General features: G+C 46.4%; 1 protein-coding gene across 4 annotated transcripts in view; it reads right to left on the bottom strand.

Annotated features, from left to right (window-relative positions):
* cv-c (RhoGTPase activating protein) overlaps positions 1-17,065 on the bottom strand; it is a 557,988-nt gene that overhangs the window by 296,248 nt on the left and 244,675 nt on the right. The window contains exon 1 of one of the 4 annotated variants that reach the window (XM_075882226.1): positions 13,166-13,362. The exons of the other annotated variants lie outside the window; for them this stretch is intronic. The gene's annotated coding sequence lies outside the window, so the exon portion shown is untranslated. Of the gene's footprint in view, positions 1-13,165; positions 13,363-17,065 lie in introns of those variants that run through there. 4 annotated transcript variants of the gene reach the window in all.

The raw sequence follows: 17,065 nt of genomic DNA, 5'->3' as shown, positions 1-17,065 counted from the left end.
AAAATGTGGACGCGAGGAAAACTTCCGTGTTTACCCAGAGCGGAAATCTGGTTCAGAAAGCAAGCACCACTCGATACCAGCTGCACACCTCTCTGTATACGCAAGAAGAAAAAGAAAAAAAGGAGTCACGGTGCTAGGGAAACATCAATAAATATCCCTCTCAGCGCTTTCCATTAGAAAGAGCAGCTGGGCGCTTCGAGCTGCCATCTCGCAAGATGAACAAACGTTCTGCGGTGACCGCGTCGGGATGCAGCCGTAACAACCTTCGCTTTGCCCCCCCTTTCAAGCGCACTATTATTTTCCGGGCGGAACCGCAAAAGGGCGCAGAAACGCGACCTCTAGGGCAATTGCCCGAAAAGGAGGAGTCAACTCGTCACTGCGCGCAGACCCGCTCGTCGACGACGACGACTACTACGGCATAAATATTGTTCCCTTCCTCGTCCCTCGCCCTCTTCATTTATATCTCGCGAAAGAGCAAGCGAGCCGCCATCTTATTTTTAGACGCCTCCCGAGCAGCACCCCGGGTCGCGATCTCTGGGAACAACAAGGGCTTGCCCGCCCACTCCTGCTGCGTCCGGGCAGCACCGGGGTGGATGAACCCCCGAGCAAACACACGGATGCTACCGCTGCCTGCTCGGCCCACAGATCCAGTGGCCTTTGCAGACAGTCCTGGACGGGGAATCGGCGCCGTATAACGTATACCCCTACAGGCTAGAGCTGTAAGAACAGAAGCACCTCCACTGCATGCAGCCTGCAGAGTGATGTGCCCTATAGTTTATGTTTAGTGAATAAACTCGCTTTACAATGAAAGCTGTGTTTGCGTGAATTGTGCATAGTGGCAGACGATGTCGGCGTCGGCGTGGTCATTTACAGTTCGCGCTGCTTCACACTTCACATTCAACAAGAAGCATCAACTCGCCCAAAATCCGAAACCTTCCATGGGCCTGTTCCACTTCCTTCCTCATTACAGGTGTCGCGCACGCCCGTGGAGATATAGCGGTTGCCAAACAAGCTTTTTTTTCTTTTGCTCTCTCTTCTGTAACATATTCTTTTTTTCCTATAGCACACAATAATGATGTTGTGGTATCTCATAATTAGCAAGTGACAAAACACTAATGTCAACGCGAAAATTCACACATTATTCAAGTTTTTAACAAGCATTTCGGTCCGTCTGATCGCCACAAAGCGAAACAACTGTTTTGCTTCGACTCCGCCCCTTATCGTGGCACGCACAAGCCAAACTTCCGGATGCCGCTGCGAACCATGAAACCTATTTGAAGTCGGGAACAGTACTGGCAGGACAAGAAATGTATTCTTAAGCGCCGCTAATGACAATATATTCGTCGGCGCGACAAGCACCTGCAACTCTCAGGGGTCAACATACACTGCATACGACACGAATGGAGGTGAATTTGTAAGCTGCAAGGTATATTATATATACGTGCAATAAAGGCTGGCGTATCCGTACAGCCCCGTTCCGCGAACAGCGAGTGAAGCATCTGCCAGAGTGATGTCGAGGGCGTACTTTAGATGAGATTTAACAGAGCGTCCAGAGCGCTATGCGACAAGGACCCACCCAGTGAGTCTTCGTTCTGGATCGAAAGAGATATAGCGCCCGAGCGTCCGATTGTCAGTCAAAAGAAATAAATAAACAAGAATGACCACGTACAAAAGGCTGGAGGCAGTGTGATTTACGATGTACGTATCGCGTGACCGTGGCTCTTTCTCAACAATGAACAAGAGCAAGGCGCGACGATGGAGAGATCTGCCTATAGACGTCACGTTCTCCGCTCCCTGGAGAATAGATGGGCCACGCACTGCATGCAAACCACACGGCCGCAAAAGTAAAGCGCAAAATAAGGACAACGTGTCGTTCGGTGTCAGCGAACTTTTGTATCGTAGGAGTCGCGGTAGTTACGAACACGTAGAGGATTTCTCGCTTGTACTTTCGTCAGGTCACCCTACGATATCAAAACACCTTACACATAATTGTACTATTTCATCCAAAAGTCTAGAAAGGGCCTGTAGTGCGGACCACCATTACGTTGTTGTATAAGCCTGGCGGCGTGTGGTTCTGAAATCCTTCGCGCTGTATTACATGGCGTCGACAAGCTGCTTGCAGCCCCAGGTATGTCTATGAAAGGTGATACAAGCCGGTCACCCACAGCGGACACGGCAAAATCGACAGCGCGAAGTTGTTACGGTTTGCGCCCACTCTGCGCGGATGCAGTGCGTTAGCTGCACTTACGCGAACTCACCAACACGCGGTCAGCGCAATAAAAGACGAAAAAAAAATATGTTCCATCGTGCATGCATGCACTATTGTCCTGATCACAGTTCCCCGGAACACATTTCACGAACCAATGATCGCCTTCGTTGCTTTCAATGTATACACCTGGAGAACACCCCACAAACTACGGCTGCATAATGCGGAGGCATCGTTCTGCGAAGACACGGCGAAGACGGCGCCTATATTTACAATGGATGGCACAGCCTTATTATCTCAGCGATCTTGTCGAGCACCGGCAGCCCGGTCTCCTTGAAGCCACAGTTCTGCTCTTCGCACCTTTCGTATAAAGTTACGGGTGTCAATCCACACGTATACACCTTTTCACAGGAGAGGAAGAAACGCCACCATGATGGGCTGCGCACGGGACTACAAAGGCTAAAGGCACAACATCCACAGTGCACTTGGGGGGGGGGGGGGGGGTCACGCCAATTCGCGCAGCCCACAAAGGACTATGCTGGCACCCAGGTAGCCATTTCAGAAAAGGTCTATAGGAGGTGTTCAGTGAGTCCCTCCCGCCAGGCGGCACTAGCGAGTGCGCTCCATTACCGATCGTTCAGCGATCCAGCATATGACAGTTTGATGTTTGGTGGCACTGCACCTCACTACACTGTTTCCTAAGAAACAATGTCAAAACAAAACGTACTGCCGAGAATTTCGCGATGGCATCCGCGCGTGGGGGCCACAAATATGGCGAGTGCCACACTATAGTGCCCCTTGCGAATGGCATCACGTGAATACGTCCGTATGCCCGCTCACAAGCAACATGCGCAGTGATGTACAGGTAATAAAAAAAATGCCGCCATATCCACGAAGTGAACGATGATGAGTGGGCGAAGCTCCGGAGGTAAACCTGGTAAACCATGAATCCTCCGTACATTTTGCCCACTCGATTTTATTGCACCGCTACCCCTAGCGTACGTCGCCGCACTATATCGAACGATGACACGCGCCATATGTGGCATCATTGCTATTTTATAACACCTCGCATCTTTCATAATCAACTACACGTACCGCCGTCTAGTTTATAACATCTTGCATCTTTTGGACGGACGGACGGACGGACGGACGGACGGACGGATAGATGGACGGATAGACGGACGGACGGATGGACGGATGGATGAATGGACGGATGGATGAATGGACGGACGTACGGATGGATGGATGGATGGATGGATGGATGGATGGATGGATGGATAGATGGATGGATGGACGGACGGACGGACGGACGGACGGACGGACGGACGGACGGACGGATGGATGGATGGATGGATGGATGGATGGATGGATGGATGGATGGATGGATGGATGGATGGATGGATGGATGGATGGATGGATGGATGGATGGATGGATGGATGGATGGATGGATGGATGGATGGATGGATATGGCTGTACCCTTTAGATCGGGCGGTGGCTAGAGTAATACTTAGAACTGAACGAGAGGTGGCTACATACAGGGGACGCACAGCCCACGCCTTAAGGAGCTTCGCTCCTAATATAATACGAGACGTTCGTTTCCACTGATGCACGGTGCACGCGCACTGATCTTTGGCTGAGAACATGCAACGACTGCAACGACAAGGTCAGTTTTGACCACTACACGTTCTTTACAACGTGCACTGAAATATAAGTAAACACTGAAGTTCACGTATACCGATCGGATCGAAATGAATCCTCGGACGTAACAGAGAGACAGCTTACGGGCTATAAGCTACCACGGCGGCTTTTCAATCACTCTTAAGTAAGTCATATGTTCGATCCCTTTATTTCAATACCTAGAAGAACAAAAAAAAAGTTAAACGCCTTTTATTGTTGCGCGTTAGTCGACTCAATGGCGATATCCGTCGTCGTCTATTTCTTCTCAGTTGATCTATTCACTCCCCCGCGCTTCGCTCTGAAAACTTTCTGGAACTAACGTGGTTTTGCAATACGTCCTGGATCATCTATTTAACCTTCGACCAAGCAATGCTGTCAAGTGATTATGACGATGATGATTACAAACTTCATGTACAGGCAAAGCTCCTGTGGATTGCCCCGAAGTGGCTTTGCAGATGATCGAGGCCCTTAGTCCGGGATTCAGCTGGCTCTTGCCATCCGCTCTGCTCTCTGGACGAGCCTGATGTGGTCGTCGAGAGCCGAGCGTGACAGCAGTGCCTCTCATCGCTCGCTCGCGATGTTCATGTTGTGGTGTGCACTCCCACGTAATGTGGTACAGGGTTAGTGTGGCCCCGCACCAAGGGCCTTAATTCCTGTAAGATGTGGGCTGCATGCGATGTATACTGTGCGTGTGTTTTTGTGGGTTCCGGTTTGGAGTCTATACGCCAGGCAGTGACCTCCTCCATCACAAGATTTTGATGAGGTGGTGGATGTATACCGTGGGCGTCGCCCTCTGCGGTAACTTAATTGACGCGATAACGTCACCCGGTGACGCCGTGATGACGTCATCGCGTGACGACGATTTTTTGCATCAGCCACGCAGAAGCCGCCGAAGTGGGACACGGGACAATTTTCGCGCTTGAAGGGGCATATGTAAGGCCTTAGTAAACATCTCGCTCGAAGTCACCTCTCAGCCAGCTTCTGCAGCGCGCTCCCACCAATCCAGGATGTTGACAAAGGAAAGCCGACGGCGGAAAGGATCGGACCGGAAGAGAGGCTGCGCTCGCCGTTACGAAGAGCAGGAAGGATAAACGAGACTCATTGTTGTGCCAAAGATGGCGGCACGGCTGCCGAGGGCGCGATAGTCGAGCTTAGAGGTGTGAAAAGCACAATGCCATCTAGAAAGAAAGGATGCCCTAAGAGTCTTGACGGCAAATTGCGGGATTCGAATGGTGCCGGAGCTAGTTCACATGGGAGGATGTCAATTAATAAAGTTCTTACAATCCACGTGTGTGAGCTGTCTCCAGGTCTTTTTCTATTGTAATTACGTTTTTTTCCGTCTCCATAAAACACAAGCATTCAGATGATGACTGGAACAAAATGAATACAATAATAAACAGGACCAAATTATTTTACTCCAACGAACTTAGTCGCAGACGGACGCGCACACGGATTTTCTTTGTTTCTCGTACTTGTTTCTTCCAGATCGCGCTATTTCACAAAACGCTAATCCATGTGAAAAAAAAACGCTATTTCGAAAATCTTATTAGGACCCCTTACTTTTGGTCTGCCTCCTTTTTTTTCTGTCCATCGCTTTACATTTTTTTATTTATTTATTTACTTTTCGGTGCGGGGCACTTTAGGGGGTCAGGCTCTCGTCGCCGCTTGGCGCAACGTAAGCCGAACCACACATATAGCATTGTCATCTGTAGCATGTTGAGCGCTCGCTCACGCCGAAGAATAGAGTTCTTCCTCTTGCTCCTCGAGCTCCTTCATGGCAGTATAAAGTGCTGACATTACAGGCAACAACAGAAACAAGTACAAAAGTTCAAAGTAGAAGCAAGCGAGAAATAGAAAGAGAGAGAAAGAAAGACGGGAAGAAAAATTGAAATGAATGTGAAAAAAAAAAGCTATAGAAACTTGAAAAAACAACAGGAAAAAAGAGATGAGGAAAGAAGCAGCAAACCGGAGAGAAACAAAGAAAGGCAGCCCAACTCCGCACTTCCTTCTCACTTGGCAGCGCTAGGGCGAAGCTGCCTCACTTTTTATTAGTGGTGGTAGTGGTTCATGTGGAAAAGGAAGAAGGCACTTAATTTCTGTCTGCCTACAGGCGACACGGCGCAGTGCCTACTTTTTATTAGTTGTGTTCAGCACTATGTTCCGTAGCTAAGCTTTCTTTCTTTCTTTCTTTCTTTCTTTCTTTCTTTCTTTCTTTCTTTCTTTCTTTCTTTCTTTCTTTCCTTCTTCCTTTCTTTCTTTCTTCCTTTCTTTCTTGCTTCATTTCTTTCTTTCTCTCTCTCTTTCTTCTTTTCTTTCTCTCTCTCTCTTTCTTCTTTTCTTTCTCTTTCTCTCTCTCTCTCTCTTTCTTTCCTTCTTTAACTTCGTTTTTCATGATTCGATCCGCGCCTATAATGATTCATCCCAATTTTCTTCTTGACAATGGGAGGTCCGAGTCGGAGGAGAGTATCCCGCCACGCGCTCCCTCCACTCCGGGAGAAACGCATCGCCGACGATACGGCAGGCGAGGAGAGGACTTGAGGGGAGGGAAGAGCCGCCTTCAGAAACCTCGCGGGGCCCGAAACGAGGGCAGCGGATAAGCTCGGAAGGGGACTGCTCTGCTTCCTGTCCTCTAATGAAGGCCACTTAAACAACGTCTTCCCACTTTCGGCGGTGCCCCGATCACTCAGGGAGGAGGAGGAGGAACCCACACACAGCGGCCCGCTCGCAATCACCGCGGAGGCGGCGAGTCTCTGCAGCCGTGGTGCGTCAGTATTCCGCCACTCCCGCGCCCCGTAGTGGCGCAGAAAAACGGTCCAGAAAATCAGGTCGAGCATCTCTGCTACTAATCTGAGCTTTAATTCCACCGCTCTTTGGCATACATAAAGACGGCTCGTCGAAGAAACTGCGCCTAAGCCGACTCGAAGGCCTGAAACATCGGGTGTCGCTATACCATCGTTCACTGAATGTAACGTCAAGCCTTCACTAATTATTAATCATTAATCAACTGTCACTAATTGCAAACTTCCACTACTCAGCTAACTACTCGCTCACTCTGTTTCGTTAATCACTATGTAAACGCACAGTCATGCCTTTAATCACAGTCATGCTATGTATACGTTGTAGTAAGACAAGTCACCCGAGAGCAGCACTCTCCAAGAGGCCACAGTGTTGAAATCAAGAATGAAAAAGTGAAACATTCCGGTCGTGTCCTTCATTCAGGCGCCAATTAATACTCAGCAGTGTTTTAGCTTGACCCCAACGCAGACGTTCCCTTTAAACTAACGATAGATTCACAGCGTTGTACGTGAGTTTGGGCTGCAAACATCGAATGACTCCTTTTTCCTTCCCACCAGTCGTTGTTGGTGGGTATAAGAGCGAGTGTTGAAGTCCACCTCGCCAACTCTTGCGCATTGAGTGATAATAGGAGACACACAGTGGCAGAGCAAGCGGCTTATAAATACGCTCGCCATCACAAGTCAATGCTTTACGCTGCTGCACAGGTATAGTTCCAACAGGCGTGTGAGGGGATGACGATAGTTATAGCGCGAGAACAAAACGACGACACAGAGACAAGAATGACACGAAAGACACCTTTTTGTCTCTTTATCGTCGTTCTGTGCTCGCGCTATAACTATCTTCATGCCATACCAACTAGCCCAAGCTGCCACACTTATGAGGGGAGTTGCGTGTGTTTGCACCGCTGGTCACAAGTGGAGTATTGTGTAATGTTAGTATTTTCTTTTGACCTGTGCTGCATCGCTTATTATTAATCAGTCGGTTTGAGATGAGCTATGCGAATCCTTATTCCAGATAAACCATAGGGCTGATCTGCAATGCACTTGTCACGTTGGACCATGCACTAGCAAAAAAAGCTATTGGTGCTAATAGTCTTACATTCATGTCATTTTGGAATAAAATGAAAAGACATTGATTGATTGATTGATTGATTGATTGATTGATTGATTGATTGATTGATTGATTGATTGATTGATTGATTGATTGATTGATTGATTGATTGATTGATTGACGCGTAAACGTTGTCTGCAAATAGCAGAAAGGAAAAAGGAGGCCTCTATTCACTACCCACGATGAAAGCGCGCACAGATCAGCGCATTCCGTCAACTACATCTAATGCACTTACTGCTACATGCCGCATAAATAACCCTAAAGAGCTTAATTCCATATAAAACATCGACATTGAGGACAGTCACGACAATGTTGTTTCCCGTGATCGCTTTATTTGCGAAACCCTTGATATTAAAATACTCAAGCAATACAGAATACCAGTGAAAGCGCGACAGTCCCTCTCGCCGGCATCCTCGTGCCCGTTATTGGGGCGCATGTAGAAGCAACCTATACAGTGCCAAGTATGGAAGAGTTAAACGCAGCCTGTTTTGAAATGACGACTCTAGCTCAGAGAGCAAGCGTCGCTATATGGCTTCTCTTCTTTTGTCGACTTTACGTCTTCTAATACAGGCGAGTCCTGCAATCCGCGGCGCCACACCGGGGTTTGTCTGGAAACGCAGCCTACACATATTTACTTTATTTATTTATTTACAGTATAGTGCGGTCGAAAGACCAAGCAAGGGGGCATATTAAAAAGGTATTTCACAGTTTAACTCTAATACAAGGAAATTTCAAGCAACAAAAACACGGTAAAACAGATGAACATACAACCAAAAATTAATTAAGATGACAGCAAGACAATCTAAATCGCAGCTACAGAATGTAAGTTAAGTGCACTGTGAAGCAGTCGAGAGCTTGCGTTGTATTTTTAAAAAGAGAAAAATACACATGTATCAACATCCAGATAATCATTATCAGAGAACGCTTCAAGGGTGGTAACTCGTTCCACTCATTGATAGTCCGAGGAAAAAAAGAATTCATGGAAATATTTGTACGCACGAAGTAAGGCTCAAGAGTGTAAGTATGTGTGTGCCAAGTTGGATTTGAAATTCGATTTCTTATGTAAGTTTCTGGACGGATGCTAAATTTCCGAAAATAGAGCGAGTATGGGAATTTCAGCCGGGCAACTGCCGTTCGGTGTTGTAAAGTAGGGATGTTATTGATGGTCATGATCGTTGTCGGTGAGTAATTTCTGTGGTAAACAATAAAGATAAAGCACACCGCTCTACGCTGCACCATCTCAAGTTTTTTTTTTAATATCTTTCTTTAGATGTGGGTCCAGGATAACGCTACCATAGTCCAACTTCGGTCATATAAAAGTATCATAGGCCAACAGTTTTATTTCTGAGGGTGCTGTATTTAGTACATGTCTAAAAAAAACCAAGCTTTCTAGAAGCAGATGAGCATGTTTTATTAATGTGATTCGACCGTGTTAAGCGGTCTTCAATTGTGACACCTAAGTATTTATATTCTTCAACCTCAGTCAAGGGACATTTGTTAAGATCATACACATAATGAAAACAATGTTTCTTATTTGTTATGTGCATGACAACTGACTTACCACTATTTAATTTCATTGACCATTCTTCACAACACTTATAAATGGCACACAGGTTGGATTGCAGGCATTTCTGGTCATCTGGAGTAGTAATTGTTTTAAAGGGTATGCAGTCATGTGCAAAAAAAAACTTTATGTGCACTTGCAATGTGTCTACCGATTTAACAATATCATTTATGTACACTAAAAAGGGAACAGATTCCAAACTCTGCCATGAGGGACACCGGATGATAGTGGTAGAATAGCAGACATGCAGTCATTTACTTTAACGTGCTGCTTGCGATTATGAAGGTAAGAACCGATCCAATCAATAAAGTTCACATGTAGGCCAAGATCATGCATGTTAGAAATGAGTTTGCTTTGCGTGACAAGATTAAATGATTTACTGAAATCTAAAAAAATAGCATCAATTTTATTCCCCATATCAAGTGGCGACGTGCACGAACTAATGAATTGTTGTGACTGGTTGCGTTGTGGTCAATCTTTTTTTTTTTTCTGAATCCGTGCTGCGATGGCAATAGCAAGCTATTTTCCTGAAGAAATGTGGCAATGTAATGTGTGAGTATGTGTTCACGTAGCTTACATGACGTACACGTTAAGGAAATAGGCCTGTAGTTTGCTCCGTTCACACCATCCCCGTTCACACCGGGATTACACGTGCCGCACGCCAGTCATCAGGAACGAGGGAATTTTCAAAACAGAGGCGAAAAACATTTGTTAAAACGTGCGCAACGGGTTCGGCATACCTACGCAAGAATATGTTAGGGATATTATCTGGACCCACTAACGATTTCGTTTTCACGTTCAGTAGCAAAGAAAATATACTCTCATAAGTTATGAAATCAGAACACATTACTAGAACAACGCTTAAATGTGATGATTCATGCTGGGGAGCAGAAAATACGGAGCAGAAGTATCTGTTAAAGTGATGAGCGACAATTGACGGATTGTTTACGATGGAACCATCATCGGTTATTTGCCTGGTGCAGCATCCGTTTGTTCTAAATATCGCCAGACTTTTTCTGGACTTTTTGTCGAGAATTCGGGCAATGAATGAGTGAAATACCTAAATTTGGCATCGGAGAGTTTGGAAGCGAGGCCGACTTTTAATTGAGATATTACACTAAGAGCTTTTTATGTTTTTTTCTTGTTCTAGCCTACGGTGTCGATGAATAATTTCTCTTGTCATCCATGGGTTGTTTTTGTTAGTGCGAACATATTTGGAAGGGACAAACTGTGCAATGCACTAACGAATAGTGTCTTTTAGAGCATTCCAGAGGGTTAAGGCGCAGCCTGGCATATATTCACACAGTTCTCACAATCGGCCAAGTATTGCATGGTCATCAGCTTTAGCAAAGTCCTTAATAATTTTTCCTTGTTTTTTGTGTTGCTTTGTATCACCAAGCGGAAAGAAAAGGCACACCGCTTATGATCTGAGACACCATCAACCACATTTACGGAGTATGCAGAAATGTCATTACTAATGAAAATTGAGTCTATTACTGAGCGAACACTTCCTGCTTCTCTGGTGTACTCGGTAACCGTTTGTTTTAGGTCACACATGATCATAATATTAACAAGAGGGTTTACATCCACATCGAAAAAGAAAACAGGGTTACGCCAATAAATGCAAAGCTTATTAAAATCACGGGCGAGTATCAACCCTATTTTTCGAAAATGTAGCCCTATGATCGCACTGTTTGGAAATGTATTCTGCGATAGCCGATGCAGGCCTGTACACAGCACATACAATAAAGAATTAGTCCCAGCAGTCTACTTTTAGGAATAAGCTTTCATGACCATCGATTTGGTTTACAACAACACCAGGCAATCGATGCCGTAAAACAATGGCCACGCCACCGGCCCCTACTTGGGCGATCACAACGGAACATGCAAGCGATTGTTTGGAGGGACTAAAAGAGAATCACAAACATTGTCAGTTAACCAGGTTTTCGTAATTATTGTTATGCGTGGATCATGTTCAAGAAGTGGCAGTTCAAGTTTGCGAATTTTCTTTACAAGGCTACGAGCATTGAAATTTAGTATCCTTAGTATACTTATTTAGTATACACGTTAATTTCTGGCGTCATTCCATACACATAGCGTGTCATCAATATCCGCTTTGTTTTGGTTACACAACCACCTATATGGCTTTGTAACCATATGGATAGTTCCAAAAAATTCATACGTTGAGACTAAACGCGTTGTCGATGAGTCAATCGCCATCGACAACCGAGCCAGAGGAAGCCATGCAGCCTGCCGCCATCCCTGCTCCATCGCCGCCATCAATCACCGGTTCTGACTCAAAGGACGTATGTGCACTCCTCTCGGAAGCGGTACTGCCTCGGTCGCCGAACTGCGCTGCCGACAAAGCGACCGCGGAAGCCGGGAGTCGGCGCGAATCATCCCGCGTGAGAACGCCTCACTGCTTTGGGCTGCAGCGTCGCACGCGCTAAAGTTGGACGGTTCTATTCCCGCGAGGCAGCAACGGGTATTTGGGACATGCGCCTCTTGAACCACCAAGAACAAACTCACCACCCTCGCATACGCGACAGATATCGACATAGCTGTCGAACGGACTTTATGACACTCGCCGAACCCTGATATGCTATCCACCCGATTGTCGTACGCCCGCAGACAAGGAAGGGGCGACTGGTGCGAAAGGCTTGGAGCTGTCCAGGCAAACACGGACTCGACGTTTTAATGAGACGTAGCAGCTAGAATTAGCTTTAACGAGTCAGAACCAGCTAACAAACAACGCCTCACATCGATTGCTTGTGAGACTGACAGAGTGGGAATAAATGAAGAAATGGCAAAATAAGCGCGTACCTCCAAGGCAGAGCGCAGTATGCTCAAGTTGAACGCGCTGAATCGAAGCGGCTGAACTGATGCCCGGTGGCCCGCAAGCGTGTGCGCTTAGTCCTGTCTTATCCTTATCCTATATTAATTTTATCTACCCCATAGCATTGACGAAAGAATCACAGCGCGAATCAACGCTAAATATTGTTATCACCACGAAAACACTGAATAGCACGAGATATCTGGTGTCACTCAATGACGCTTTTAGGGCTGGTGAAACAAGATGCGACGCATGTAAACTGAGGATAATTTATACCAACACTATTTACTCGCGCTCGACAAGCAAAATGAATAACATTCGATTTACTACAGACCGAGTTCTTCGTTGCTCTGTATAGAGTGAGCGTTGACTAAATACATATAGGTAAATGGAACTTGAGCTGGTTATAACACATTTAAAAGCAAATGCAAAACTGCGGAACAGGAGCCCTTCGTTCTTGCGGCGAAAACAGCACTCATCCTCCCAGTAACCATGCCTGGTTGGTGTATGCGTTAAGCCAACGCTGAAATATGGCAGCTTACTTTGGAAGAGGCCATCGTAAGTGTGGAGAGAACACGGCGTGATTAGCCATATTTGTTGTAACACTACATGCTCACACAGATTCCGCATCTGAAACCCCCGTTCTGTACCCGACGACCTCTTGCTTGTCCTAACCACAAAAATTTTAAGTGATTTCAAGGTCTACAGAATATAGGCCACCAAGGTTGCCAGCATTCACTCTGCGCGAGAATGACATAATAACAAGGCCACGATTCTATACACAAAAAAAACTGACAAAGGGGTATGTTGATTACTAAGAATTACAGGGCATGACACCGAGGCATCAACCAAATAGCAACTATGCGTAACGGAAAAACAACATCTTTAGTTCAAGGTACCACAATGAACGCATCAAACATCAAGATGAAAAGAACGGAAAGCTTTAAAATATTCTCTGCTGCAAGAAAGAGCACTCACCAAGGTGAAAATGCCGAAAGGTGCTGCGCCCTCCTATAGTATCCCAAGCCGTACACGCACATATGTAGTGCGCATTCGCTGTAGAACTACGACGTCAGGATAGACTTGGCGGCCTAGTACGCACTCATCGGTGCCCGCATGCCACAATCTACGGCCACAGATATCGGGAAGAGCTGCTCTCGAGACGAGCAAGCTCCTCAGCGGGGCGGCAATCGGAGGAGGCGGGGAAGCCCGGAGATTCCCACTAGGCCCACACACCGCAAGGAGTCGGCCGCCGATAAGACACCGACACAGTGGCAGAGACAGCGCCCCGCTTCAGCGCGCGTCGTGTATCGCAGGCAGAACGAGGCCCGACTGATTCAGTTGGGTAAACACGACACCTGACGCGTTCCCCTCGCGCAGGGAGTGCTTCGGCGGTAGCGATGCGACGCAGCTCAGAAATGCACCGCCACTCAGACGTACGCGTTATCTCCATACTGAATGGTGCACGCAAAAGCTCGTCGTTCCATTAGCCGAGCTCCATTTCTGTGTGGTCCGAGCGTGGCATCGTGCCGAGTACCATCCGATACTCGTGAGGACGGATCAGGTGCGTTAAAAGAATTTGATCCTTCACTTAAACACCGACTGCCACAGAGACGAAGCTCGCTGCGACCGAAGGAACCGCTCCCTCGGTATTCAATGCAGAAATGCACATCAGCGTGTTCCAGCTCTGGTGCAATCAATTTTCATTCTAAGAGCTCACGTGAAGAAAACGCAGTGAGCGCGATGGTTCGTTCACGCAGTGTTTTCATGAAACCCATAAACCACGTTCACAAAGCGTATATTCATCCCTCTCTTCAAGTTTTTTTTTTTTCTCAATAAAACTTGTTGTTGGGCTAGTTGGTTATTCGTCACATTGTAAGAATTTAGCGCTACCTTGACTCTCACAAACACTCACACATCCACCCGAGTAACACACACGACACGCAGCGCTTACTACGAACTGCTTATCTCTCCTAAATGCCCTTCTTATATACATACAGATGAATGCGCAAAGGCGATAAATAACAGAGCTGCGCATGTGGAAAACCTACATTTCTTTTTTTTTTTCTTGTTTTCGTGTATGACCATGTACTATAGAAGAGGTTATATCAAGACACACGCATGCGCGTCAAAACGGCTCGGTTTCAAAGATTAAATTTTGGGGATGTACTAACTAAAACCACGGTAGTATTATGAGACATGTTTTATACAGTCCCAGATTAATTTCGGCCACCTGAGTGTCTTTAAAGTGAGCTTAAATCTAAGTGCACGGGTGTTTTTGGATTTAATTTCCATGGAAATGCGACCTCCGTGGTGGGTAATCGCAACAGCGTAACACTTCAGCAAACACGGCTTCACTACTTCCTCCTGTCCCGTAGGCCGTGAATTTTCGATCACAACAAATGAAAGAATCAATCAAGTTTCCAGTCTGAAGGCCTCTTTCTGTCATTGCGCTATAGCCAGTTATTCCGCAGGGGGAACGACAATGCAGATGCACCTGGTCGTACTTCCAAAGACTCAAAATGTTTTACGCGTATAGCCTCAATCACTTTATTGAACCCACGTCATATAAGTTAGAGAAATACTGCATATTAAGAATTAATTACGGTACAGATGATCAAATTAATATATATTCACCCAAAATAAGACAAATGCACAGTGAAAGAAGTGAGCAGGAAGAGAGAATCACGGAAGATCAAAACCTTTTCCATTTATCGTATCTGAAAAGAACTTCCTCGTCTATTCAGCGCATACGACGTGTCAGCTATGCGTCCCGATATCTTGGGTAAGAATGTCCGATATGGGTCATGTATTGTTCCAAGCCTCCGATTCGCAGTTTGTCGCCTTTTTTTTTTTTCACAGCTATTTTCCTTTCTATATGTTGCAAGCTGCGTCGCGACTCGTCTGAGTAGCACATTTCATGTAACTTTCACTTTTTATTAGTCAAACTCCTAAATATTTCCCCCGAAGACATCATAGACTACCTACACTTCATACCGGATGTCTTTTGCTTCTATGCTCCCAACACTGATCTTGTAATTTAGCTCCATATTTAACGTGTATCGATTCTTTATAAGTTGGCCTCTGTAGTAGTTTTTTTTTTTCACATTTGTCCCCTGTGTGCTGGTGTTAGAAAGCTCTTGTAAGACGTCAAAGGGTTTCTGCAAGACTTTCAATAAGTCATAGAATAATTTTACTAAAGGCGCTAATTTTCTCGCGAATTCCCCATCGCAAAAATTTTTAGAATTACTTCAGTATACGAGCGAAGTTTCGAAGATTTCTGCCACGCTACAATTGCGCTCTCTCGTACTGGCGAAAGCGCTGGCACCTAAGCAGAGAGGGATGGCACGAAGAAAGTAAAAAAAAATTCACGCGCGCCTCCTGACCTTAAGCACTTTTTCTATCTGTATTTTTCGTCTTCTAATACGAAAATTTTCAGAGCTATCGTGCGCACATGAGTATAGACAAGTCGCGGCCTCCAGCGGTGACCCCAGTAACGACCGAATACGCCATGCTCAAATCAGCCAATGACAGATACAATGGCTGATACAATGGCTGTGAGGAGTGATTTTTTAGCTTGTACATTTACTTGTCAAGAAAGAGAGAGAAAAAAACTCAATTCTATCTATGTACAGAAAAGAAAGCAATTTTTAGCTGAACTTGAGGAGTTATTGTAAATTCCAGGCCGCGTCCTGAGTTATATATAAATATTTGACACCTGTGTTCTTGGAAGCCCCGAAAATAAAGTTGTTTTCCCTCTCTCTCTCTCTCGGAAGCCCCGACTACTATGCTCAAAAAGTGTTGCAAGGCCCCTTTAATAGCTTCTTAAGGCAGCTTTTCACTATAACATTTCAGAACTCTAATTTCTTTTGAACCAGTGGTAAACAAACAAGGTTTGACGCTGACTGCGATATCAAACCACTTGCGAAAGCCCACAGTCGGGCGCCCCGATATGGGCCGTGTTACCTACATTAAGCAGAACGCTCGCACGAAGAAACGGGCGTAATTCACCTTCGCTTTCCACTCCTCACGCGCACGCACCGAAATGCACGAAACAGTGCACGAACACAAGAGCTGAGGATGACGGGGCACTACCGCACGTGTATACCTCGCAGCATGCGAGTGCACTACTCGCCCGGCCGCGGCCTTTTCACGCACGAAGTCTCCTCCTCGAAGGCCCCCGTCGTCACGGCCCGATTGCGACGAACAATGACTCCCTGACGGCCCGGTCATGTCATGGCGCTGCCGCGTGCGTGCGCGCCCGTTTCCCCGCTGAGCGCACATCAGATCACCGAGCGGCCGACAAACAGAAACACGCCCCGGCTCGCGGCAGTGCCTACGCTTCCCGGCAATTTCGTGATCGCCGCGCGAAGGCCCCTCCTCACGCACGCCTTCAGGGGAGAATGCAACACGCTGCTGTACGCCTCGTCCTGTACATGGATAACTGTGAAACATTACGGCTGTAGAGTAACGGCTTTAAGAACGAGCTAGGATATCACGATGCTTTGTTCCTAAAGTTGCATTATTTTACAACGCAACATCCACACATAACATCTAGAACGAGGCGGTCGGGTAAGAAATGTCCTCCATAGACTCTCCGTAGTGTGCCAGTAACACCGCACCCTTTATATTGCAGCATTACCGTTCCCCGTTATATGCATACCACGATGCCGAAAACGATTCAGCGCTGCCAGTGGCTCGACGTCCACGGTAACGTGATCAGATTACTAAGTAATTGCTGAAACAGGTCTCGCAGATTAATACAGCTATGTGCCCACCAAATCGCTACAGTATTGCTCTCTTAATGCACGGTAAACCACACTCACTTTCAGAGCGAAACCAGTGACTGTTTCAATCGGAGTGGATGATAGAACATTG

Source organism: Rhipicephalus microplus, chromosome 2 (assembly GCF_043290135.1).
Source record: "Rhipicephalus microplus isolate Deutch F79 chromosome 2, USDA_Rmic, whole genome shotgun sequence".
Taxonomy (NCBI): Eukaryota; Metazoa; Arthropoda; class Arachnida; order Ixodida; family Ixodidae; genus Rhipicephalus; species Rhipicephalus microplus.
Note: the sequence above shows the minus strand (reverse complement) of the source record. Positions and strands in the feature narration are given on the sequence as shown.